Source organism: Lithobates pipiens, unplaced genomic scaffold, assembly GCF_037356315.1.
Source record: "Lithobates pipiens isolate NorthernLeopardFrog02 unplaced genomic scaffold, aLitPip1_a1.2 Scaffold_18, whole genome shotgun sequence".
NCBI lineage: Eukaryota > Metazoa > Chordata > Amphibia > Anura > Ranidae > Lithobates > Lithobates pipiens.
Window position 1 is genome coordinate 172,745,373 of NW_027507758.1, and position 25,785 is coordinate 172,771,157.

At 41.7% G+C, this 25,785-nt stretch overlaps 1 protein-coding gene across 11 annotated transcripts in view; it reads left to right on the forward strand.

Moving 5' to 3' along the window:
• Window positions 1-25,785, forward strand: part of UTRN (utrophin) — a 945,243-nt gene that overhangs the window by 516,156 nt on the left and 403,302 nt on the right. The window lies entirely within an intron of this gene.

Consider the following 25,785-nt stretch of genomic DNA (forward strand, 5'->3'; position numbering starts at 1 on the left):
TATTACAGACCAACAATTTTCAAAGTGGCCAGGATAGTCCGCCTAGGATACAAAGATCACTTGTCTGCATGTATATGGTCCTAGTGCATCCTCTTCTATTGTTAATTACATAGTTTGAAACGTTGGTTCAGGCATTAAACCTTCAGAAAATTAGCACAAATTGTATGGTGTGAAGATGAAGCTGGCTTCACCTGAACCACAGTAGATGACTCCTGTTTGATTGTCCATATGGGAATTTTAGGGTGAATAAAGAATACCAACTAACAAGGCTGAATGCATGAAATCAACAGTTATCTGCAGGCGACAATTTAAAATACGTCAAGAACTTTATCCATATGTTCTATTGTGATAAACGCCACATATCAAGGTAGTTATGTGACATCTGCTGCAATATGACTCTTTCAACTATTCTATCCTAGGATGACCAGCTTTAGCAATTACTGGCATCATAAAGCACAACAATTTGGTTTCAAACATTCCCAGGAAAGTGTCTGTTGAATAGTCGAGGGTGGAATCTGAATAGTTGCTATTGTACTGTGGACAGGCATGTTGAAATGTGGCACATTCTGGATCCGCTAGCATTTGGAAGAGTAGTTGGTGTACCAGGTTTAGGTAGCCTTGGTAGGTTTTGGGGGAACATCTCATATAAATAATAATAATAATGTACTGTAGCATAATAAATGCACTTCAAGCTTATCTGATTAATATGTGTATGTTTAAATATGACCATAGACATACTGTACAAGGCTACTTGTAGGCATAATACAATGTCATGGGGAATGTCATTAGGTGGCCATCCTTTTATACTCTATACTTAACCAGTGTTCCTCTGCTGCGTCTCAGCAAGAGCAAATGCAATAACATAAACTATTACTAACGGTTGCAAGGAGTTCTTCAAGCAATGATCAACTTGCTTTTCAGATGAGTAAACACCGATAACACTGATTTTAGCTTGGGAGGTTTATTTCTACTCAGTGGCGTTGCTGGGGGGTGAGGGGGCGGAAGGGTCAACGGCCCGCACCTGAGTGACAGTTGCCAGAACGTGACATCAGGCTGAGACTGGCACCGGTGCCGCGGCTCCCTCCTTCCCTTACAGATCTCAGCTGCACGTGATGTGTGGGGGGGGGGGGGGAGGAGGGAGTGAGGCAGAGATGCCCGGAGTCTGACACTGATTGTCCCACACACTGCAATCATCTCTCGCCGCTGCAGACTGGACTATAGCCGCCTCCTCCTTGGCTCTGATGTTTCATGTGCACAAACCAGGAGGAAGAGCTGAGGAGGAGGAAAAGGGTCAAGAGGAAGAGGGTCAAGAGGGAGGTATTGCAGAGGAGACATCTATGCTGCCAGGAGTCATTTTAGGGAGAGAGGATTGAGGGTATGTACTAGGGGGTGCTTTGTTTCAGATTAGAAATGACTTATGCTAAAAGGAGGGGGGATTTGATGTTTACCCCCCAGCACAATTCATCTCCCCTCCCAAAGCACCCCCTATCACAAATCCTCTAACACCCCCAAAATCAAAGACTCCATCCACCCCTGTTACCATCCCAGCTCCATCCACCCCCGATCACATCCCAGCTCCATCCACCCCGGATCCCATCCCAGCTCCATCCACTCCCCAATCCCATACCTGCTCTATCCACCCCCATCTCACCCCAGCTCCACCCACCCCCCCATACTATCCCTGCTCCATCCACCCCCCATCCCATCCCTGCTCCATCTATCCCTTCCCAGCTCCATCCATCCCCCAGTTCCATACTGGCTCCATCCACCCCCCATCCCATCTCCATCCACCCCATCTAAGCTCCATCCACCCCCCATCCCATCTCCATCCACCCCCCATCTCATTCCAGCTCCATCCACCCCCCATCCCATCCCAGCTCCATCCATCCTCCCCAATCCTATCTCAGTGCCATCCACCCCATCCCATTCCAGCACCATCCATCCCCCGATTCCATTCCGGCTCCATCAGCCCTCCTATCTCATCCAAGCTACACACACCGCTCCCATCCCACCCCAGTCCATCCATCCCCTGATCCCATCCCAGCTGAGTTCAGAAAGTTATTTCCAGGATTCCTCCATATTAAACATTTTGAGACAGGCTGTTCTACACAATGAGGGAGATTTATCTAAACTGGAGCTGCCATAATCTGGAGCACTGAGCATGGCAAACAAACTCAGCTTCTATCTTTCATTTTTTAAAGCCTAACTGAAGGTATAAGCTGATTGGTTACCATGCACAACTGCTCCAGATTCTCTTTGCTCCAATTATGATACTTTTCCTGAGAATACAGGGGAAGAGGAGGAAGAAGATCAGGCTGACAGCTCCAGGTACTACTGTGTTTTATGGAAAGAATGGCAATTATACAAGGTTTTAAAACCAAAATCCACTGGACCTCTAAATTGTTGCTGCTTGTCTATTGTCCATTTTAATTTCACAGATTTGTCATCTCATTCTATTAATTGGAATAGAAATGAAAAGGGAGCACCTGTTAAGACCAAATATATAGGGCCTTCCTTTTGTAAACTTGTTTTTAAATGTATGTTTATTGATTTTTTTTTTTTTTTAGCAAAACAAAAGAATTGCAAATACGTTACAGTAGTTATTGATATTGGCAAAACATAGCATTGATATCATCTTTCAAGTTGTGAAAAAGTAAAAGAAAAACACATATAAGTACCATATGGGGAAAGAAGGAGGGTACACCATGTATCTGTACACAATGATATTTACATATTGAAAAAGAAGAACCCTGATATGTCGGTAAGGGGGGGGGGGGGAGACACTGATGTGATACCCCTAGTAGATAGCCCTAGGGGGGATTGGCGGAGGGGCCGACAGTGAATTCTTGGTTGAGTAGGGAGTTATCCGCGGGATCCCATATCTTAGAAAATGTAGGCAGAGAATCCTGGACTACTGCCGTCATATGTTCCATCCTAAGCATCTGTGCAATAGATGAAACTACTTGAGCTTGTGTGGGGGGTGTGGGAGATAGCTAATGGGCAGGTATTGCTCTTTTGGCAGCTAGGAGTATAAAGGCCATCAGTTTTTTAGCATATTTAGGGATACACGGGACCGGAAGGCTCAATAAGTAGTATGTTGGATTCAATGGGATATCTCTCTCCAATACTGAATGGAGTAGGGATTGAACCATAGACCAGAAAGGTGTGATCAGTGGGCAAGCCCAGAAGATGTGGTAATGCGTACCCACATCCTGTAGGCATCTCCAGCATAGACGGGATAATGAGGGATCATATTTATGTAAAACTTCAGGAGTCTTATACCAGAACATCAACACCTTGTAGGCTGTCTCTCTCTGCTCCACACATTGCAAGACTTTGGAAATGGAAGTCCAGATCTCCTGCCACTGAGGGAGAGATAAAAAAGTGGGTAGGACCTTGGCCCATCTCCGCATATACAGGTGAGATTCCAGTGTTGGTGGTAATGAGTCATGGAGAATCCTGTATATAGAGGATATGAGACCTCTCTGATGAGGACCCTGGGTACATAAGACCTCAAAGGCATTAGGTTTCTCTAGGGTCATGGCAGGAGATATGGAGAAAAAATTGTGTTTAAATTGGAGATAAATAAAAAAGGACTGTTGTGGAATTTCAAATTTGTTTCGGAGGTCTGGGAAGGACATAAGTTTGTGGGTCACCGGGTGAACCAGGTGGCGGAGTTGGAAAATACCCGCTTGAGACCATGGAGCCATAGCCACAGTAAAAAGACTGTCAGGTATGTCTGGGTTACAAGTAACTTTTAAAAGGGGAGGGCATGGGGAAGAGAGAGAGAACCTCTTGTGGCATTTTTTCCAAATGGATAGAGTAAATAGCATTGGTTTCAGGCTTATGCGTTTAAGTTGTGTCATAGAAGAGGATAAGTCGGACCATAACATAGAACAAGGATGATTGGGGCTGGTGACGCTCATCTCCAACTCTGCCCATCGATTTGCTGCAAAATGATGACCAGGAGACCGTCGCTGATAGATGGACTGCGTAATAATACTTTATAATATCTGGAGCTCCTAGACCTCCATGGGAGCGCGGGGCAAAGATGACTGTGTGAGCTATTCTATGTGATCTGTTTCCTCATATAAATTCAGTAAAGGCCCGTTGAATACTTTGAAGTTGAGACATAGGGAGAGCAATAGGTAAGGTTTCGAAAAGATACAGAAACTTTGGTAGTATAGCCATCTTGAGAACATTTATCCTACCTAGGAGAGACAAAGGACAATCCATCCAGTTACGGAGTAGACCGTGTGTTTCTGAGATTAAGGAGAGGAAGTTGGCTTGGTATAATGTGCGGTAGGACGCCGTTAAGTGTATGCCCAGATACTTGAGTGACCCAGAGCACCAGTGATAAGGGAAGTTGTTTCGTAAAGAAGTGGAGGGGGGACGTGAATGGGGAGGGCTTCAGTCTTAGCTTTATTAACTTTATAACCTGAGAGTTTGCAGAATGTATCCAATATGGCGTGTAGGTTGGGAAGTGAAGTGTGTGGTTTTGTTAGAGTGAGAAGTATGTCGTCCGTGAATAAAGACAACTTATATTCCTTCCGTCGCAAAGAGACCCCACTTATGTCTGGACTCTCCCGGATAAATGCAGCTAAAGGTTCAAGGCATAGTATGAATAACAAGCGGGAGAGCGGGCAACCCTGTCTAGTACCATTGCTGTGTGTAAATATTGGAGATATGAAGGATGCCAGTTGAACTTGTGACGTGGGACGAGAATAGAGGGCCTGGAGAGCCGATACAAAAGAGCCTGAAAAACCAAGCCTATCAAATGCCTTTTGGGCATCTAAGCTGAGAATAAGGGCAGAGCGAGAAGTTTTATCGAGCAGGTCAATTAAATCAATGGTGCGTCTGGTGTTGTCGCCTGCTCGCCTACCTAAAACAAAACCCACCTGGTCGTTATGAATGAGAGTGGGGATCATAGAGGAAAGTCTGTTGGCTAAGATTTTAGTAAAGATTTTATAATCTGAGTTGAGTAAGGCTATGGGTCTGTAATTGTCTGGTAGAGATGGGGGTTTGCCGGGTTTCGGAAGAACTGTGATATGTGCGTGTAAAAACTGTGGATGGGGAATGTTCCCCTTTTGTAAGGAAGAGTAGAGCTTTAGTAAGTAGGGACTCAGGATTGGGAGGAAAGTTTTATAATATATATAGGGTAAGCCATCAGGACCAGGGGATTTGTGTGAGGGCAATTCTTTCACGACTGCCTCCAATTCCTCCATCAAAACAGCCGCGTTTAGGGTAGCTACCTGGGACGGTGATAATTTGGGCAGTTTCAAAGGGGAACAGAAAGAGTCAAATTCCTCTTGGTTAAAGATGTGTTTAGGGTCGGAGGCCAAACAGTTGTACAGTTTGTCATAAAATGTTCCAAAAACTTTGGACATTGTTAATGGGCAATGAGTTGGGGTACCATCAGCCTGAAGGAGGAACTCAGGGTAAAATTGGAAAGGACGTGATTTAAGCTTGTTCCCCAGCATCCTATGAGGCTTATTGGCAAACTCATAAAATTTCTGTTTCGCCCAAATTAGGGCCTTGGAGCATTTTTGCATGTCCAGGGATTTCAAACGTTCACAGAGAGAGGTAACTTCGCACAAGCGTGTCACCGTAGGGGAAGCTAGACGTAAGGTTTCTGCTTTTCGTAGCTGCGAGAGGACATCTTGCCTCTGTGATGCTGAATCTCCCTTCAGGCGAGAGGCGGCAGAGATACATTCGCCTCTAAATAACGCCGTGTGGGCTTCCCATAGGGTGGACACATCTGCTACAGAACCCTCATTTGGATGGAAAAATTCTGATAGATTTTGGGACAATTGTGCCTCAACGATGGGGTTGCGGAGAAGGAAGTCATTAAGTCTCCAGTGGCAAGTTCTAGGTATGGAGCAGGAAAGTGCAAGGTCAAGTTGAACAGAGGCATGATCTGACCACGTTATGGGGTTCAGTTCTGATGCTACCGCCGATGTCAGTAAGGGTGCTGTTATAAAGAGGTAGTCTAGTCTGGAGTATATCTTATGTGGGGGGAAAAAAACGAAAATTGCCTGTGAGTAGGGTGTTTAATTCTCCAGATGTCCAACAGATTGTGGGCTCTGAGTTTGCGAAATGCAGTGGATCGGCGTTCTACTTTAGATGAGGGAGTGGAGAAGAGCGTTTGTCTGTCTCTTCTAGGAGATATGGTCATGTTAAAATCACCTCCTACAATCATAAAGGGTTGAGCGTATTTGCCTAAGCTGCCCAATAAGTCAGAGAGAAATTGAATTGAAATTGAATTTGACCAGTTAGGAGCATAAACATTAATCACAGTAAGAGAGCGTGAGAGATAGTCGCAGTCCAGAAGAATGTATCTACCCCGGGGGTCTATAAGCGAGGATTTTACCCTCAACGGCCATGTTTTCCTAATCAGGATTACAACCCCCGCTTTGCCAGAGGGGTCAGAAGCCATGAAGGAATTTGGGAAGTGCTTAGCAGCAAATTTAAGGGAACCCCCGGGACGGAATTGAGTCTCCTGGACCAGGACTATGTCCGCAGCTGAAGATTTGAACTCCTTCAGAGCCAACCAGCGCTTGTGAATGGAGTTCAAGCTTTTAACATTATAGGTAAGGACCCGTAAAGCCATCGTTATGGATTGGCATTAGTGTAATGTAACCATAAAAAACATATACTGGCCAAAAATACCCGTATGAATTAACTAGACAATATGAACCATGGTGTATCCTGTGGAAATAAAGCAAATTAAAGAATACAACATCAGCCATAAGAAAAGAAGGTATATAACACTGTGAGTTAGGCAAGTCAAAGATAGAAAATAGGCCAAAAAAGGAGCCTATAAAAAGAAAAAAAAAAAGAAAAAACTGTAGAAAAAGAGCATGGGGGGTAAAAACCACCCAGGAGTCCACAGCCAAGGCCGTGGAACAAAAGGAGGCACACAGGGGGTTCCAGCTCATCTGGAGCGACCCCCCGCCGCCTTCCATCAGCGACTAAAATTAACAAGAACTAAACTTTTCTCTAGTCCAAAGGTGTGATGAAAACCCATGAATATGGGTGTGAACGCCCCAAAAACAGGGGAAACATGGTGACACAGGGGCCGAAGCCAATTACAGCCAGGTTGTGGGGTTGGGTTCTCCTCAAGGAGGGAGTCTGGGAAACGGATTGCGTTGAGGGGTGGAAACGTTTTTCTGTGACTTTTGACGAGCAGGGGTCCAGATCCGTCCTGGAATGGAAGCGGGCTTAGGCGTCATAGGAAGAGGAGTAGGATCTTCGTCTGGAATCAGTGGAAGCCCAAGGTTGCGGAGGAATGCTTCGCTTTCCTGTAGGTCCCTCATGGAGTATTGGATTCCATCTTTCGTGGCTGATAAGCGGAAGGGGAACCCCCATCGGTATGGTAATTGATGATTCTGCAGATGTGTGGTCACAGGGGGAAAGCTGCGACGTTTGGCAAGGGTGATTGGAGACAAGTCGCTGAAAATCTGTATCTTTGCCCCCTTAAACTCTAAGCGAGACTTGTTGCGAGTGGCTATGGTTAGAGCTTCTTTACTGTCGTAATAATGAAAGCGTACTATAATGTCTCTTGGATTAGCTCCTGTTGGTGGATTTGGGGCTAGGGATCTGTGGGCTCTATCTAATCTCCAGTCAATGTCCGGAATCCGAGGGGCCACCACATTAAAGAGGCTGAGTAGGTACGGTCTGATCTCCCCCTCACTGACGGTTTCAGGAACACCCCCGATACATACATTTTGACGGCGTTCCCTGTCTTCCAAGTCCTCCTGTTGGGACTGAAGCTGGGAAATAGATTGTTTCAGGCCAGCATTGTCCTCTTCCAAAACGTGAACGTATTGTATCAAATCATCAAACTTAGTTTCCAAGACATCAGTACGTTCACCGATTTGAGCAAACTCCCCCCTTAGTTCGTGTGCAAGTTTTCCCATCTCCTTAGAGACGTTACTGGTCAGGTCTTGCAGGAGGGCCCGCAGTTTGTCGTCTAGAACTTTCACTGTTACAGGAGCGGCCATTTTTTCTAAAGGGGATGTCCGATGGGATCTTTGAGGCGTCCTGCACCGCAGTTTGGGAGGTCACCTGTGTGGACGTGATGGTTGCCAAGCATGGGGGTGGGGATGTAGGTCTGCTCAGAAAGCGATCAAGCGTCTGTGAGGACCGCAGATCTGGTGGCTGAGACTGAGTGGGGTGCTTTGGCCCGTATTTCACCATGAGGCGCTGGGACTAGATATCAGTCAATTGTGCTGCCCCCCGTTGTAAAGGTGATTGTTATGCGTTGTAGAGGTGTGTGGCCCCCACAGTAAAAAGTCCAACACATGAAACATAGGACAGCACGAAGGGGGGGGGAGCGGTGGGAAGTCCTTGGCTATGCTGGAGGACTCCGGGGGGGGGGGGGGGGCAGGAGCACTGCCATGCAGGGAGAAACTGAGAAGTTGGCAGGACCAGGGAGCAGGGAGAGGAGGCTGGTGTGTTTATATGGGGAAGACCCTGGGAGTTCCAATATGGCTGCCAGCCAGGCCAAGGCCTCACTCTTCAGTAGGGGTGGCTGCAGGGGAAAGCCAGGTATCTGCTGCCCTGCCTGTGATGTCAAAGTCCTGAGCTGCTCTAAGTCAGCGGGGCTACAGGTGTTAATAAACACCCAGGGCGTCTCCTCACTTTAGGCCCTGGGTGTAGCAAGATGGGCACCGGAGCTCACCTGATGGTGGAGGGATCCAGGCGTCTCTCTGCCGGCCAAAAACGGGCTGTAGGTTCCCTGCCCCGTGCGGGGATAGTCTCCGGAGTGTGCGGTGAATGTATACGTCCGCGATGGCTGTCTAGTCAAGGCCCATAGCAAGCGGGATCGGAGGATGGAGGTAGGCCGCAAGATGGCGGCGACGGGCCTCCCGCTGTGCAGCCGGCCACGCACTGGCCCGAAACGAATGGAGGCCCCGCAGGAGTAAAATTCCGTCCGCAAAATGTGCCGGACGACTCCCGCGATCAGGAAGGCACTTTTTAGGGTGCTCCGAGATGGTTCTAAGCGCGGATGGAGGTGGATGGAAAGAAAAATTTGCGGAGCTCCTTCCCAGTGCGTCCGTCCTCTGTAAACTTGTTTTTAAAAGTTCATGCTTTATGCCATATTTATCGTTGTTTCACTATTACAATAAAGCCGGCCATGGATGGTTTGAATCTCATGAACCAGGCCGACATTCAAAACATGTATGGACAGGCTGTATGTGCCCAAGTTGATCGATTAACTTTTGGGTACAACCAGCCTGTCAGGTTTTTGCAATTTTTTTTCTAGCAGCTGTTATAGCCTGGCGGGGACTGACTGTGTTGATGGGGGAATCGCTCCTTCTATGGCCAGCCTTACTAACCAGAACAAGATATTGATTAGTGAAATATTAAGATTTGTGACCCCCCATACTTTACCCTGGTGGTGGTTCCGAAATTCGCTAAGTAGAATAGCCTGGATGATAGTTCATGTTCACCTTTAAAAACAACTCAGCAGAAACCCCTCCATCCTCATAGGTTCTTTTTTTATCCAAATTGTAGAGCGACCCCTCAGCTCTGTCTCCAGAGAAACAAAGACAATAACATAAACTATTCCTAAGGGGGCCCATTCAGGACACAATATCCACTCAACAGAAGTGCTCAGTATCACATATACATTTTCAGACTTAAAACATCTCTCGGTCATAGACACTAGTCTCTATAGGAAAAAAGGCATTAAGCGGGACTGCACTGCGGAAAAAAATATTAAAAGCCAGCAGCTACAAATACTGCAGCTGCTGACTTTTAATAAATGGACATTCACCTGTCCCGGGGTCCAGCGATGCCGGCAGCCGAGGCCGATCGATCGCTCAGCTCTTGGCTGCTGCCGCCACCATTCTTGGTGAGGGAATCAGGAAGTGAAGCAAAGCGGCTTCACTTCCCGGTTCTCTACTGCGCATGCGCGAGTCACGCAGCGCAATAGGAATTGCCCGCGCTGTCTCTGGGACCCGTATGTGTCCCAGCAGACAGCGCGCAGGGACAGGAAGAGGCATAGACTCCCGTGGGAGTCTATGCCCAGAAGTGGGTGTAAATACCTGTCTTTGACAGGTATCTGCACCCCCCTCCCCCCTGAAAGGTGCCAATTGTGACACCGGAGGGGGGGAGGGTTCCGATCAGCGGAAGTTCCACTTTAGGGTGGAACCCCAATTTAAGTATGTTTGTAACCATTGACTGACTCACACGATACATTGCTGATATGGAATGGACAGATGTTTCCTTGAATCATTTTTGACAAGTCATCTGCACATCTGTGAGTACCATAAGTTAATATACTTGCAAATATGTTTAGCCTAGCTTTCACACACAGTTAAAAATCATATATATATATATATTTTTTTTTTTCTTTTGAAGCAAGTTTGTTGTCTTTGAAGATCCTGACTACTTGTAAAATTAGGTGGCGCTTAGAGGGTTTCTTAATTATGCTGCTTACATCTAAAACATCAGTTAGAATCTCTTCCGACCATTATCCATTCAATAACTTTCTTTGAGGCAGCATTTATATTTATTTGAGGCACGGTTAAGGTCAACTGTTAAGCCTACCATTAGACCAACACAAGACTAAATCACATCAGTACAGCTTCAGCAATTTTCAGCGTTAAGTGAGGCTAAATCATGTTATGTACCTATTATCGGGTTATTCCCCTTGATGAATACCGCTCTTGTCACTCTGAAATACAATAGTAAATACAAGGAATTAAAGCTTGTATAAAGTGTAGCAGAATATTTATTAGCAGTTTTCTAGACCAACAAGAGACGGTGACACTGACAAATTTGTTTTGTGTGCCATGCACTCTGGAGCTTTAAAGAAACCATTGGTGAATTCTGATGGCCTGTAGTGTACAACATTTATAGGGAGCAATAAAACCATCAGATATAGGAGATTACTGCTGGGATAAAAGATGCACAGGTCTCACGCTCGCATATATTAGTGTTTATCTGTATTACCTGTTTATTTGTGACGCTGTAACAGCTAAGGATAATCCTAGTTATTGCAACATTTTATTTATTACTTAGTGCTGAGTGTTTTCAGCATAAAAGCTGTATTAGTAGAAGCTACAAAAACAGAGTATGTTTTATGGAGAATCATGCTAACATAGGCTATGCCACTTTAAGAACCTCGTTGCCACTCTCCATACTCGTAACACATTTTGGTATGACTGTAATATAATTACCTTTCAGCAGCCATACAGATAACAAACCAGGTGTCAGGTCACCTTGAGGCGAGGTGACAAATGCACACCGTAGGGATCAGGAGTGCACTGCAAGGTTGTGGACCCTACGGTTGACTGCTGCAGACGGGGAGACAGGTCCCACCGGGGTTAGAGCGCAAGATTCCCTGGGGTGCGGAGTCTAAGATCCAGCAGGTGTTCACCAGAGCCTCGAGTGGTGAGGATGGACTTGGCTGCAACTGGCTCCAGGTCGCGACCCCCAGGGTCCCCCAGCTCACACCCACAGTAGGCAACAGGAGGATAGGGATGGTGAGGGACAAAGCCAAGGTCGGGGCCACAAGCAGACAAGAATAGTCGGGGGCACTCCAAAAGGTCAGGATCACAGGCAAACAAGGATAGTCAAAGACACACCAATGTCGGTAACGGAAAACAGTAGAAGAGCACACGGCAGGTAACAGGAAGCTAACACACAAAGGAATACATAATGGTTGATCAGCCCTGATGGCCTTCAGTGCACAGGTTAATATAGGGCTCACTGATAGGGCCTGGGGTGGAGCCATGCTTAGAGGAGAGGTTATAAAAACCACCAGGTGGAAGTGGCTGTCCTCTTAGTCTGAACACATGAGGGGAGGTAAGCAAACACAGGAAGATCACTGCATAACCATGACACCAGGGCTTAGAATAGGCACAAATAAAAAGATAAATCCCAACAAAAATGGTGTCTTGTGGTTTAAGACATTGAGATCACTTTACTAAGACGTGCCTTTTTTTCTCTTGCTCTGTGGAGCTCTCTTCAGGTTATTCAACCAAATATTTGCAATGGAAATTTGTATTTTTTAAACTTCTCTGCAAATGATTGGGTAGCCAAACATACAAGAGATGTAAAATAAACCCACCATGATAAAAACATATGATACTTATTACTGACATCTAGTTCTGTAAATGTCAGCTGCCTCATTGTAATGCTGACCTCTCTAATGTCAATAATTTGATTCAGGAACCTGTTAAAGTATGCAGATAAGGGCTTCATAATTGATCTGCGTCCTTATTTTGGGCCAGTAAATAAGATAATAAGATAGTTAGAAAATATATACAAATATATACATATTTTGTTTATTATTGTTGTTCCTTTCCGTCAAATAAATATATATATATATATATATATATATATATATATATATATATATATATATATATATATATATATATATATATATATAGTTATATATATATATATATAGTTATATATATAGTTATATATATAAATATATTATTCTCATTTCCTGCCAGCAGGTAGAGCTCTTGAATACTTTTAGCACATTATCATGTTTTTCTATACCACCTTTTTTTAAAAAGCTTGCAGAAAATGAACACACTTAAATAAAGATTCAGAGCAGTGACTTATTTCCTATAGTGTTAAAGAAGCAGATCACAAATATTTTGTTGTTAAACAGTACAGAACAGGGTTTTCCTAGTACTTGTGCTTATTCCAGTGCATGGCTCTTACTATACAGAAGTAAATGCGCCTTGTCACAGAAAGCAAAGTGCATGCTTGCTGAGTCATTTCTGTATGTTGGCACTTAAACAATTTTTCAGATTCAAAATTCAGATATTTTTTTTGCCACACTGGTTATGTGCATTGACCCATGCACAACCTTCAAATGTGAATAAAACCTTTTTTTATCTATAAAGCGCTAAAGAGTATGTGCCTCAGATACATTCCCTGGGCTCTGCAAGAAAATGTTATTCATTCATCCTGCCTCTTACAAGTCAGTTTAATACTTACTGCCTGAGGAGTTACAAGAACAGCATTTATAAAACGTATTTAGAGCCAACAACATGAAATCTTAGCTTAAGAAATCTAAAGCGTATACTAGTGTTAAAAACATATCTACCAATTGCAATACAAATTCAGGATCACAGTGAACGTTTTCTACGGTGCTTATTCTTTTGATGCTAAAAATTGGATTTTTTTTTTATATTCAATCATTGGTTGTTTAAAAAGTAACTGTTTCAGTTGAGACTTATTTTTATATGAACAAATATTTAGGGAAAGGCCCCTAAATAAAGGAGGTACCAAAGACAATCCTTGCAATCTGCTAAAATAGGAAACTTTTTTGAAAACCGTTAATAGTAATAAAGTAGTGAAAAAGACATCACATCGCAAAAATGTAATCTCCACCCAACAGAAATAAAAAAAAATTGAGTTCACAGTGTTTTTTGAGGAACGTTGATCCGCACCCAATTTGGTAAGTTGGTAGGCAATATTGAGTCTTTGCCCTTTTTTATTGCTTTGTTCTTCAATGCGTGATTTAATATATGAGAGTCTTATTTTTATATCTGTTCATAAGTTAGTACAGTTGACAATATATCTAAGTCAAAGGTAAAACATGTAATATATTGCAGCTTACTAGTCCCTAGATAGGTGGCTGCATTAGATTTTATTTTTATCAGTCTTAGAACATTTTCAATGCAAAAAGTACCTATTAATCTTGCCAGAAATGCAATGCCACTTTCTGTGAGCTGAACTGAAAGCACAAACAATGTTATCTTCCCAAACGTAAACTGCTGGTCCTCTCATCGCCTATATTAGCCCTTGTACACACAGTTGGAGATTCCGATAGAATGTTTCCTATCGGACCGTTTTGTCGGATAATCTGACTGTGTGTGGTCTCCATCGGACTGTTTCCGTCGGAGTATCCGACAGACCAAGTTTTCCAACTTGTCCGTAAAATTTTCTGACAAAATGCTCCGATCGGACATACTCCGATCATGTGTAGCCTACTCCGACGGACAAGGTGCCATGCATGCTCAGATCAAATTCCTAGACCAAAGCTATTGGCTACTAGCCTGAACGTAGTCCCGTCGTAACGAAATAACGCCATCGCGTTATATACAATCGGATTTTCCGACAACTTTGTCCGACCGTGTGTATGCAACAGTTTCGGACAAAATCCAACGGATTTGGTTGTCAGAATGTCCGACCGTGTGTACAAGGGCTAAAGGAGAACAGCAGAAAAAGGCAGGTTTGAAGTTCAGCCTGGACACAGTACAGTACAGTATAGAAAAGTGTAACCACCCATACCTCACATACTGTATATTGCACTTTGACATTAGATACTCTTAAAAAGTGGTTTGCATTAAGCAAAACCCTTTGCTGTATTTTTTTAGTTTTAACATTTTTTGCCTATAACCGTTTGAGGTTGTGTAAAATGCTGGTATATAAGTTCCTATAATTATAGAGGGTAGGGGGGGGGGGGGGGGCTGATGCAATTTCCTAATTTTTATTTGCTACCTTGATTATAATGTCTCAACTAAAAGAATGCACTTATAACCTTATTTTTTATATATCAGGTTTTCTCTAATTTCCAAGATCACTGTACTTAAAGATTTTGGTAATATGCAAAGATTGTCCTTCCTTTTCTCATATGGTGTGTCACATGCCAGGCAGCTTCTGCTTTATTATAACAGCCGTACTCTGGCAAATCTAGAATGACAATCGGAAATCTGACAATCCATATTTTAATGGCATTAATGCATGAAATGATCACCAACAAATGTTAAAAGATCACATAGATTTTTCATCATGTTGGATCATCAAGAATATTTATTGTGACTAGGTGCTCTGTTACTACACTCACAAAGTCATTGCTGCATAGAAATTAACTTGTATCCTTTCAAATGTTGCTACCATAATTATATCTGTATAATATATTTTTATATAGAAATAGATGGATGCACTTTATTTTCCTGTTATCTTTTATGAAAAATAGTAATCAGTTTGGATCTAAACTGGTCAGCAACATCCTGGTGCCCTTTCAGAATCATAACAACCCATTCTGTGAAATCATAAACTTTTTTTGTAGGGGTCTCATGGCTCTAAATGCCAGGAAAATGTGGGGGAATGCCAAAATATAAGGCCAGTGTGTGCCCACTCCTTCTGTTCATCATGTCATATCTGCACAGACTTAGGGCTGATGTTGACAGGCATTTTTTTGCCATGCTCTGTATTTGCTACTACAATTGTAAAGGCATACGTTTGAAAAGGAAATGCAGTGCTTAATACGAATAGACTGTGAATGACCTGCTTTGCAGGCAAATGCATCCTAATAGGATATGCTAGTTCCAAAGACACACACCTCATTGCACAGCAGGTCAAATGTAGCCTATGTAGAGCTATGTGTACTGCTTATGTAAACCCAATTTGATTTTGTCAACCAAATGCACATCAAATGACTACCCCATGTGATGACCCTGGGACATTCAGTGTTGTCACATGGAGTCCATACCCTATGCAGGGGCGGACTGACCATTGGGCCACTCGGGCACTGCCCGAGGGCCCCATGCCACTAGGGGGCCCCATCAGGGTTGCCAGCCTCAGTAAAACCAGGGACAGTATGTAAAAATGTGTGGTCTTTTTTACATCTGTCTCTGAAATGTCCCTTACCGACATCCTTTTGGTCTAAAAATCCTGAGATTATAGCTGCCCCACATCTCCAGTATCTTCTCAGCCAATAGAAACATGTCTGTGCATACTGTGTGATTGTATACTGTGTGTGTGTGTGTGTGTGTGTGTGTGTTTGTGTCTACTGTGTGGCCCCATAATCTCTGATTGCCTGGGGGCCCCATAATCTATTGCCCGGGGGCCCCATTGTCAGTCCGCCCCTGACCCTATGTGAGCTATGATTCTGGATTCCGGTGATTTGTAGCTTACACAGGGCTTTCACTTTCAGAAGTTAAACAGATTGGCCAGTAGTGTAATTATAAGCATCCTTAGAAGACTGCATTAAAGTGAACCTTCTGCTTTGCCCTGCATTGGCAAAGCACAGAATTCACTTTAATGCCAGGCTGGGCTCAATCTCAAAATAACTATAGGTTGCAGCACAGTGAGCTAGTGGTTAGCACTCATCCCAACCAGGACACTACTTGCATGGGGTTTGCATTTCCTCCCATGTCTAAATACATGCTAGGAGGTTTATTATCTCTTGTCTAAATTTGCCCTTGTGTATGTATGCATATTAGGTAGAGACCTAAACTGGGTATACATGTATTGAAAATTCAATCGGTTCTGCAGTAACCGGACACATTTTGATCTGCGTACTTTCTGTTCAGCAGTCGAACAGTCCTGAAAGCCAGAATTTGATCAGTAGTGCTGATCAGTGTATTATGACAGGGGGTTGGGGGCAATGTAGTGCAGCAGGGGAGATTCCTGCATCCACCTCATTGTGTAGATGCAGGAATCTGAATTGTGCCAGTTGAAGGGGCAAAAAATCTCAACGTGTATACCCAACTTTAGATTGCATGCTCCTTGAGGGCAAGGACTGATGTGAATGCACTTTCATTCATTTTGGGCACTATATCAATACCTGTAATAAATAAGTAAACTAATTTACATTAAAGCAGCCTTATTAGAGTTCTTCTTTAAACATGATTAATAGATGATGACATGGTACTCCATCCAGCTTTCTAGCTTTTTACAAGTGTGTAAACTTCGCTTCTGTCTATTCACTTAGAGACTAATAAGTTAAACAAACAGGATATCCCAGTGATGAGTGAGGTATATTATTAGCTTCAAATTGTAACATAGTTTATTTTGGTTCACATTTGCTTCTAATCTGCTGTAACAGATGTTTGCTTGGCGAGAATCAGTGAGACATATGGCAAGATATGCTCTTATCTTCATCCGAACATCTACAGTATCTTCTTGTTTGTGATTCAGTAGTGTGCTGCTTTCTCTTTTATCATCTGTCTTTATTATGTAAAGACTAAATAATGATTTGTAATTACCGTAGATTTAAGAGAAATGGCTTTGTACAATACTAAGCTTTATGGCCACCATATTGCAGCTTAAAGAAATACTTGCTATCGAAATTCGAATTCTGCATTTGAACTCTCATGCATAGACTCCCCACTATAGAGAGTAGATTACTCGCCCGTTTCTCTCTATTTGAGATGACAGAGTGCACATGAACATATGTATCGAAATTCTAAACACTGCCCTTTTCTTTTGATTTACCAAATCAAAGGTGTTCATATGTATGTATATCAAATAAGACGTGTTACAATCACAATCTTTCCTTTAACCTCCTTAGCAGTAATCCCGAGAGTGGCTCGGGGTGGATTTTCAGTACCAAAAGCGGTAACCTCGAGCCACACTCAGGATCGTATCGCAGGATCCAGGCAAAGTTACTTACCTTGTCCCCATGATCCTGCCATGTCTCCCCACTGTGTGTGTGAGCTGTGTCCTCCACCGGATTTATGACAGGGCCGAGCTCTGCTCCCTGCGAATGTTGCAACGCACGGGGATGGAGAACGACACCAAATTAAAAAAAGTAAAAAACACAATACACATATAGTACAAGTATACTGTAATCTTACAGATTACATTACTGTATCAAATTATTTCACATCCCTTTTGTCCCTAGTGGTTTGTCCAGTGCCCTGCATGCAGTTTTATATTGTAAATACTGTTCTTTCTGCCTGCAAACTAGAGATTGTCCATAGCAACCAAAAAGCGTCCCTTTACATTAAAAGTGGTTTTAGACCAGCTAGAAAACAGCGATAATAAATTAGAATCACTTGTAGAACTGAGCGATAGGGATTCATGGGGAAATCCATCATCAAACACTGAAAGTAATGATAGTGACAATTCTGCAAATGAGCAAATTTCAGTGTATGCATAGTAGCCCATTATGCTTTACCTTTGCAGGGAAATAAAGCGGAAGTAAAAGCCATTAGGGTTTACTTCCTCTTTAAGCTGATCTCCAATAAATATTAAAGTTCAACAATTAATGCAGCTATTTCAGCTGATGCAACCATATAATACTTATGACATCATGGTATGCAGTCAGTGTTGTTGTTATCTAAATTAGCCATAGTATGAGATAGGGACCTTAAACTGTGTAAGGTCCTTGATGGAGGGACTAATGTGAATGTACAGTGTGTGAATTGTCAGAGCTGTATACATTTTAAATTCATTCAAAACACATTTTTTGTGTTCTTATCCAGTCCTGCAAGGTGCCAAGCCACTGGATCTTGGATATTTACATATATAGATATAGCTATTATTCCTCAAGATTAGGTGCCCTAGTTTGACCCTGAGTTAGCTTTTACATTACACTCTTGGTAGCCACAATTTGTAACCTAAGTCTGAATTTTCATTAGCACCCCTGCAGCCACTCCAGTAGTCAGGGGATGTGAAAGCCCCCTCTTCTGCCTCTTCTTCGTCAGCGCTTCCAGTGCGGACCTGATGGATTCTAGTTAGTCAACACCGTACAACTAACCGTATCCATATGAAGAAATCTGTAAACATCAGATATTTGGTCCTTGATTTGAGCTTCCAAATTGTGTAGCCCAGGAATTAAAGTGTATGTTAAACCTAACCATGAACATCTCTTCTAAAACAAAAACGAATGCAACAACCACATGCAAGTATTGATAAACTGCTATACGTATGACTTATTAATTAATTTATTTATTTTTTACTAAAAATATGCTTTTAGTATATTAACTGTATTCACTGGCAAATTGGATCTTCTTATGTGCTGATGGATATATAATGTGCCCACAGAGTCAATTCAGTTACCACTGAACAATGTACAAATTCTGAATGACATAAGTATGCAGGACAAAGGTTGTAGGAACAAATATAAATGTGTAAATCATAACAAAAGTGCGCATACTTAAACATTCTTTCATTTACCAATTTTATTTGGTTTACTTTAGTGCCATTTTCTTTCCCATACTATGTCCTTGCTACCTTCTCCTCCACTATATCATTTTGACAGCATAATTTCTGCAGTAGTAAAATAGAAAAAAAGTTCACAATGCATGTAGGAACTGATATGCATTTGTCTTAGGTCAGGTCAACCCACATATTGGTGCTGATTTACTAAAAAAACCAATTTGTTGGTGTTTGGATGTCCTTGTCCACCCTTTTTGGACATCCTATACATATAGAATATACTGATCTGTGTTTTCCTGCAAATCATTAAAAAGAAAAATGTTCTTAACTGTAAAATCATTTTCTGAAAAATTAATTGAATGACACAGCTCTATGGGTGTTTTTTTTTTTTTTTTGTCAGTATGTTGCCACAATTAACATATTTGGGTTGAAAGAATGTTTCCCTGCTCCTGTTTTTACTGTTTGCTATAGCTGAACATCTGAACAAGAGTGTGAAATTATCTACTCTGCTGTGTCTTCCAATAAACTAAAGGCTAATTCATTTTGGATAGAGCAAGGAAGAGTTATAACCTGGCCAGGTCAGGTTTGTTTTGTCATCTGTGTCCCATTGGGGAGCTCTCACCTCACTTCCTGTCTCATAGTTAAATAGGAAGGGAGAGGCAATCCCCCCAAAGTTAGGGAATACCTGGTTATCACTAGGGTCACCAGAACTAGTGTACTAGATTCTACCTCTATTACTATTCTGGGGACAACCCAAAAGTTGGGGATTTTATTTTACTATCACTTTTGATGATAATGATAAAAACAACAAATATAGAGGGTGAATCTGCCTAACGGGGACACAGACAGCAACAGATGTAAAAAAAAAAAAAAAAAAACAATTTGGAATTGGGCTTGAAGCTTTAGTTCACTTAGAAAAGTGAGTGTTCCTACAACTTGGTGAATTAGCTATGTGAACATTTACTGCGACCACTGACTGCAGAGCTGTAGATGTGGAGAAGCTGCAATGCGTCCATACTACCTCTGTTTTCGCTGCAGGCTGGGGAAGTCCAAGATGCCTTCACGGACCACATTGTTAATGGTGGAAAAATAGACTATTGACTGGCACCCTCTCCTGACCAGGCAATATAGGGGTTATGGACCTGGGATTATTCTGGGTGACAATGGCATTGGGTGGCAGTGTTTAATGTTGTCCTCCTATCACAGGAATTCCATAGAGACAGCAAAAAATGGCAGGATCAACTGGTGATTTACCACTAGCAAAGAAAAGAATTGCACTACAATATTTAGCGTTTTCTAAACCGATTAAACATTCACTTTTGCAAGCTGAAAATTGTTTACAGTATTCCTTTGCATCACCATTCTCTGAGAAAGATCAGCAAAACACAAATATATTTAGATGTGACATATATACCGGTACCTGTTAGCTAGAAGTGTTGTAATGCTAATAAAAAGATGCATTTTTTCACTGAAAAATTATCATCAAAATGATAATGGTCATGTCATATTAGTGTAATATTATATAGCCATTATAGGTACAATAAATGCTTGATAAAGTGGACACTTGTAATTCTAGTACCTGTTAGTTCTGATTGCATGTGTCGTTTTCAAAAGCTGGCGGAGACTGAGCATGGTGCTTTGTAAGTGTCCCTGGGTTTTACACCCTGTCTTGAAGACCTATGATATGCAATTACTTTCCGTTGTGCTCTGCTGAGTGTTATATTAACAACCAGACTGTGGCTATCATTAAAAATTGAGATACAGCTCTTTTGTTAGAGAACTGGTTGTCTCTCTGTTTCCCACTGTTTTAAATAAGAGAAAAAGACTTGATTATTAAAACATAAATTATGGTTAGTCTCTGAAATGAAATGAGCAGCTGTTTTGTGCTTCCTGCATTGAGGTGTATTTACAGAAGACCAGTCTACAATTAGAGCTAGGTATACACTGTTAGATTTTCATTCAAAAATTTTCATATTAAGAATGTTCATCTGGTTTCCAATCATCAGTGGGGTCACACTGACATTATTTTTTGGCTGCAGTGACAAGAAAATTCGAAGGAGTAGGATGATCAAATTTCTAACAGTATATGTAGTTTTCATTTACGCAAAGTCCATTCACTCCAAAATTAAATGGTAAAAGCAAATGAGATTTTGAAATACTCTGAAAAACTGCACAGGTTTACAATGGCTTGCTATATATGAGCGCTTAATATAACACTCTACTACTTTAGCAGTATGCAGTGGGGTTGATTTACTAAAATTGGAGATTGCAAAATCTGGAGAAGCTATGCATGGTATCAATCTGCATCTAATTCCAGCTTATTCAATTAAGTTTTGACAAAAAGCCTGGTTTTTATGCAGAGCTGCACCAGACTTTGCACGCTCCAGTTTTAGTAAATCAACCCCAATGTGATTTACAGTATATGTTCCATCTGAACTCGATGTGCAAATGACTTCACTGTTTTCTCAACTCTCAAGATATATAGATTAATATATTTTATATATATAATGCCCTTATGTTAGCGCTAGTAATTTTATCACAGTCCTAAAAATACATACTGACTGACTGGGGACTAATCCTTACAACCTCAACATTTTCTTGTTCAGCCTTGACAGGGACACCCACAGCTCAAATTTTGGCAGATGCAGTGGGAATTGTCCAAAATTTGAGCAGTGTATGGCCAGTTTTAGCAAAGAAAATGAAGTGGTATTAACTGCTACAATTGTGTAATTATGTAGTTAATATTTATATATAGTCTGTGACAGTGAGGCTTTTGGAGGGGACTGCAGGCTAGCCTACTGAATATGGGCCCTGGCTTTCTAGGGGACACTACTCTTTTGCAGGTTGGTGCCTGGGGGATCCTTGGAGTGGTCTTTTTTCTGATTCGGGTTTCTCCCCAGAACACACAGACTCTGGGAGTTTAGTTCTGGGATCCATGTTAAAGGCCTAAATAGCACATTACCAGCTATGACTTCTCAACACTTGGAAACATATTAAATGGTAATCTCATCAGCTCAAGCCACCTGTCTTTAACTTATTGTTAATTGTGCTAATTAACACACCCAATGTCTGCTAGCAAACTACTGTGGGGATGTGTTTATACTTGTAATAATGTGTATTGTACTTTGTGAGCTCGATGACGGCAATTCTGACCTGGAACGAGACCTCTGAGTGTCCAGGTGGCTAGTCATTTAATCAACCTAATGTTTCTAGTATATGTTGGTTGTTGTTTAGCTATGGTAATTATATTCCTGTGTGCAGTTTGTATTGTTAGAGTAATGTGATCAGGAGAGTTATGTCCTCCTGTGGGGTATATATTCTGTGTGAGTTTGTTCAATAAAAGACCAGGTTTGCAGCTGAGCTAGTCCCGTCTAGTTCTTGGTTGCAATATGTGGCTATAATATCTGATATCTATGTTCCGACTGGAGGAAGCGGTATACTAACGGAAGCACGCAAGTGGAGTGTGGGACAGTTCTGTTACATAGTCAAAACAGTTTTTGCTTTGGATTTAGTGGGAAAGGTTTAAAACCCCTGTCAATTTATTTTTTTGCTGTCTGTGTTCCATTGAGAAGCTTTTTTTCATTTTGTATATGAAAGTGCTCTTCTCAAGCTGTAATCATCCACAACACAAGTTAACAGTTTCCACTCTCTTGATGCCCTAAATAGCAGGCTGCAGGTCCAGACTCTGTGTTAATTTAACAGGAGAGATTGGGAGACATCAGCTGCGGAATAGAGAGGCAGGGCTAAGTGCTGACTTTAACTTTGCCTTTTTCCTTGTCGCCGCCCCCAGCCCTTTAGGGGATCTAAATGCTGGGAGGTTGAGACATGCTTTCTGATAATGCGGTTGCTGTGATTGGCTGTCACAGCAGTCACATGGTTTGGAAGATCCCAATTACACATATGTATCGGGAGCTGTCATTGACACCATGCTCACTGAGCTGAGAGCAAGTAGTGAACACACTCTCAGCAATGAAAAGCAGCTTGGAGTTAAAGTTCCTCATATATGTGTACGGCTAGCAGGACAGGTTGACATCAATTGCTCAGATTTTAATGGGGGACAAGTGCTATGTACATCGGATCCCATAGGAGATTTAACAAGTTTTTTGATAGATCTTCTTTAGGGGGGATATGACCACTTAAAAATGTTTAGATGTATTTCTTTAAAGAGCTTAATATACTATGGAAGCTGTTAGAAAATTCACGTGTCTTATTTTCACACTTTTAAAATAATAATGATAAGAAGACGGAACACATAATGTTACCGACAGGCTCTTATGACATGTGTGATCCAAGTTGTAAAATTTTTTTTGGGCCACTGATGTAGGAGATAGTGAGATTTTGTAGGCTTGGGCAGTGACAGATCTTTAACCTTGCCATCGTTGCTGTTATATCATAGTACTAAGAGCATAATTCTTAACCTGCTGAATTTTAATGTGTAAATGTGAGAAAACAAATATATTTAAATTCTGTGAGATTTAGAAAGGCAGCTTGCAAGTTTATTGATGCATTACCTTAGAAAGCCTCTGAAGGACAATCAGCATTGAGCAGGCAATCAATTATCCTTCTGAACGATTTCTGGAAAGCTGACACAATTCATACTTTAAGTGGTAGTTGAAACATGGCTTCAGCAAAATAACTTATTGACTGAGAATAATGCAGTGGTAGACAAATGACTGATGCTATTGATGTATCAACGAACAATGAACTCTCTTTCCTTCTATTTCATTTTTTTATTTTATTCTTAGCAAAAGTGCATGCAAACCTGTCAAAAACCTAGGTAATTGAAAGTGATTATAATCAGAGGTTATCTCCACTGAAAGCTGCATGTCTAAACAGTCAATGGATCCAGAAATTTCGTAATCTGAAGTCATATGCAAAACTCAACATTTTCTCTAACAGTTGAGTTTGATCAACTGTTAGAGACTACTATCCCTTAGGCTTCACTATTTGTCATTAAGGCCATGCACCACTTTGAACGGCCTGTACAAATTATGGGGTGAAGAGGTTTAAGACCAAGCTGGGCCATGAAAAGTTAAGTTTTGCCTGAAACTTCAGCTGCCAATATCTTGGGATGTAGACTGGTTTGGATATGCAATTTTCTCTTTGGCTAACCTGCTTATTTATTTTTTCAATATACACTTAATTTAAAATTAGAACAATTTTCACCATGTTTTTACACACTCTTATACAGTGTATTAAGAGTATACTGTATGTAAAGCCCTTTTTAAGTTTTGGATAGAGTAGGCAATGGTTGAACCTAGTCAGTTTTTTGCCACCTGTGTCTTAAACATGAAGATTTCCCTTTCTGTCACTTAAACACAACAGAAAGTAATTGGATAGATATACAAAGTGAGAACAATTCCCACTTAGACTGTCGTAACTGGAACAGGTGGCCCCATTGCATGATTTCCCCTTACTGGCCTTTGCTGGTGACGACAGCATTTTTTTTTTTTATAATTTACCTCCTACATCAGGACAAACAGGTGTTTTAAATAGATTTGACTGTGTATGGTTTCAGAAACAAATCTACAAACACTTAAATACATTAAGCACACTTTCCATAAAAAAATGGATGGTGCACTTTACTCACCCCTTCAAACTGATATAGTATTGGATAAAATAATCAAGCTTTAAGAAAAATTAAATAAACACATAAAATACTTATCCCATCTCCAGCATTTCTGCAATGAACTGGAGTGCATTTTCAAAGGATTTTGAGCCCCCCGCATTCCTGGAAGGCACTATATGAATAATGAAATATAGGGAGCGCTAATAGTGAACATATGAATCTGCTTCCTGAAGATGTCATTGTGACGAAACGCGTAGAGGCGGACCTTCCGACACGCAACTTCTGGCCATGTATTTCTGGTATTTGGAACGCACGCCAGTTCCTGGTTATGGTGGAGCGGCCGTGTGAGTTTCCAGTACAATTTCAGGCTATCAGGCTAGGAGCAGATAACAGTTCCTGGTGATGGAGGAGCGGCCGTGCAAGTTTCCAGTACAATTTCAGGCTATATCAGTGCAGATTGGGCACCCTTTTATGTAAGAGGCCATCTACTTGCTTTTTGTCAGGCTAGGAGCAGATAACAGTTTGATTGTGCTGTTTATGCAAAGAGTTCAATGAGCAAGAGCACATACCATGAGCAGGTCTAAGCAGAACAGGTCAGCTATAGTTCACCGGAGGTAAGGCAGCAGCGATGTTAAAAGCTGGAAATGCAAGTTTTTTTGTAAAAACTTTACTTTAAACTACTATTTTAAAGTTATTTCAGTTGGGAGTGGGGGACCAGTAGTGAACCTTCCAATAATGGAAAGTACTCTGAAGCCTCGTACACACAGTACAAAAATCAGAAGGGGATTGTTGTTTGACAGACTGTTGTCCGAAGCTCTTACTGTTAGTACGCACCTTTCAACAATTGTTTTCCATTTTTCGGCCAACAAATGTTGGATGACAGGCTAGTAAATTTTTGTCAAGCGACAGCTCCACGTCAGATTTTTGAATGCTCAGTACACAAATTTGTCACACAAAAGTCAAAAGTACAAACATGCATGCTCAGAATCAATGCTCACCAAACACAAAATTAGCAGAAGGGGCCCAAAGGGTGGTGCTCAGTTGAAATTCCTTGTAGTACATCACTACGTTCGTGTTTGTGGCATGGCAATTTATGTAAGATTAGTATGCAAGACAAGATCCTGACATGCGCTCTTTTGACAAAAATAAGACGCTGGGTTGTCCAACAATCGTACGGTGTGTACGAGGCTTAAACAGTGGTAAAACCTTAGCTTTTAGAATACAAACAAATCCCTCTTGACAGGCTATTTATTAGACAACAATAATTTATTATTTTATAAAATGGCAATAAACAATCACATTTATTTAATTTTACTGGCACAGCCCCAGCTTTCTGTATGCCTTTT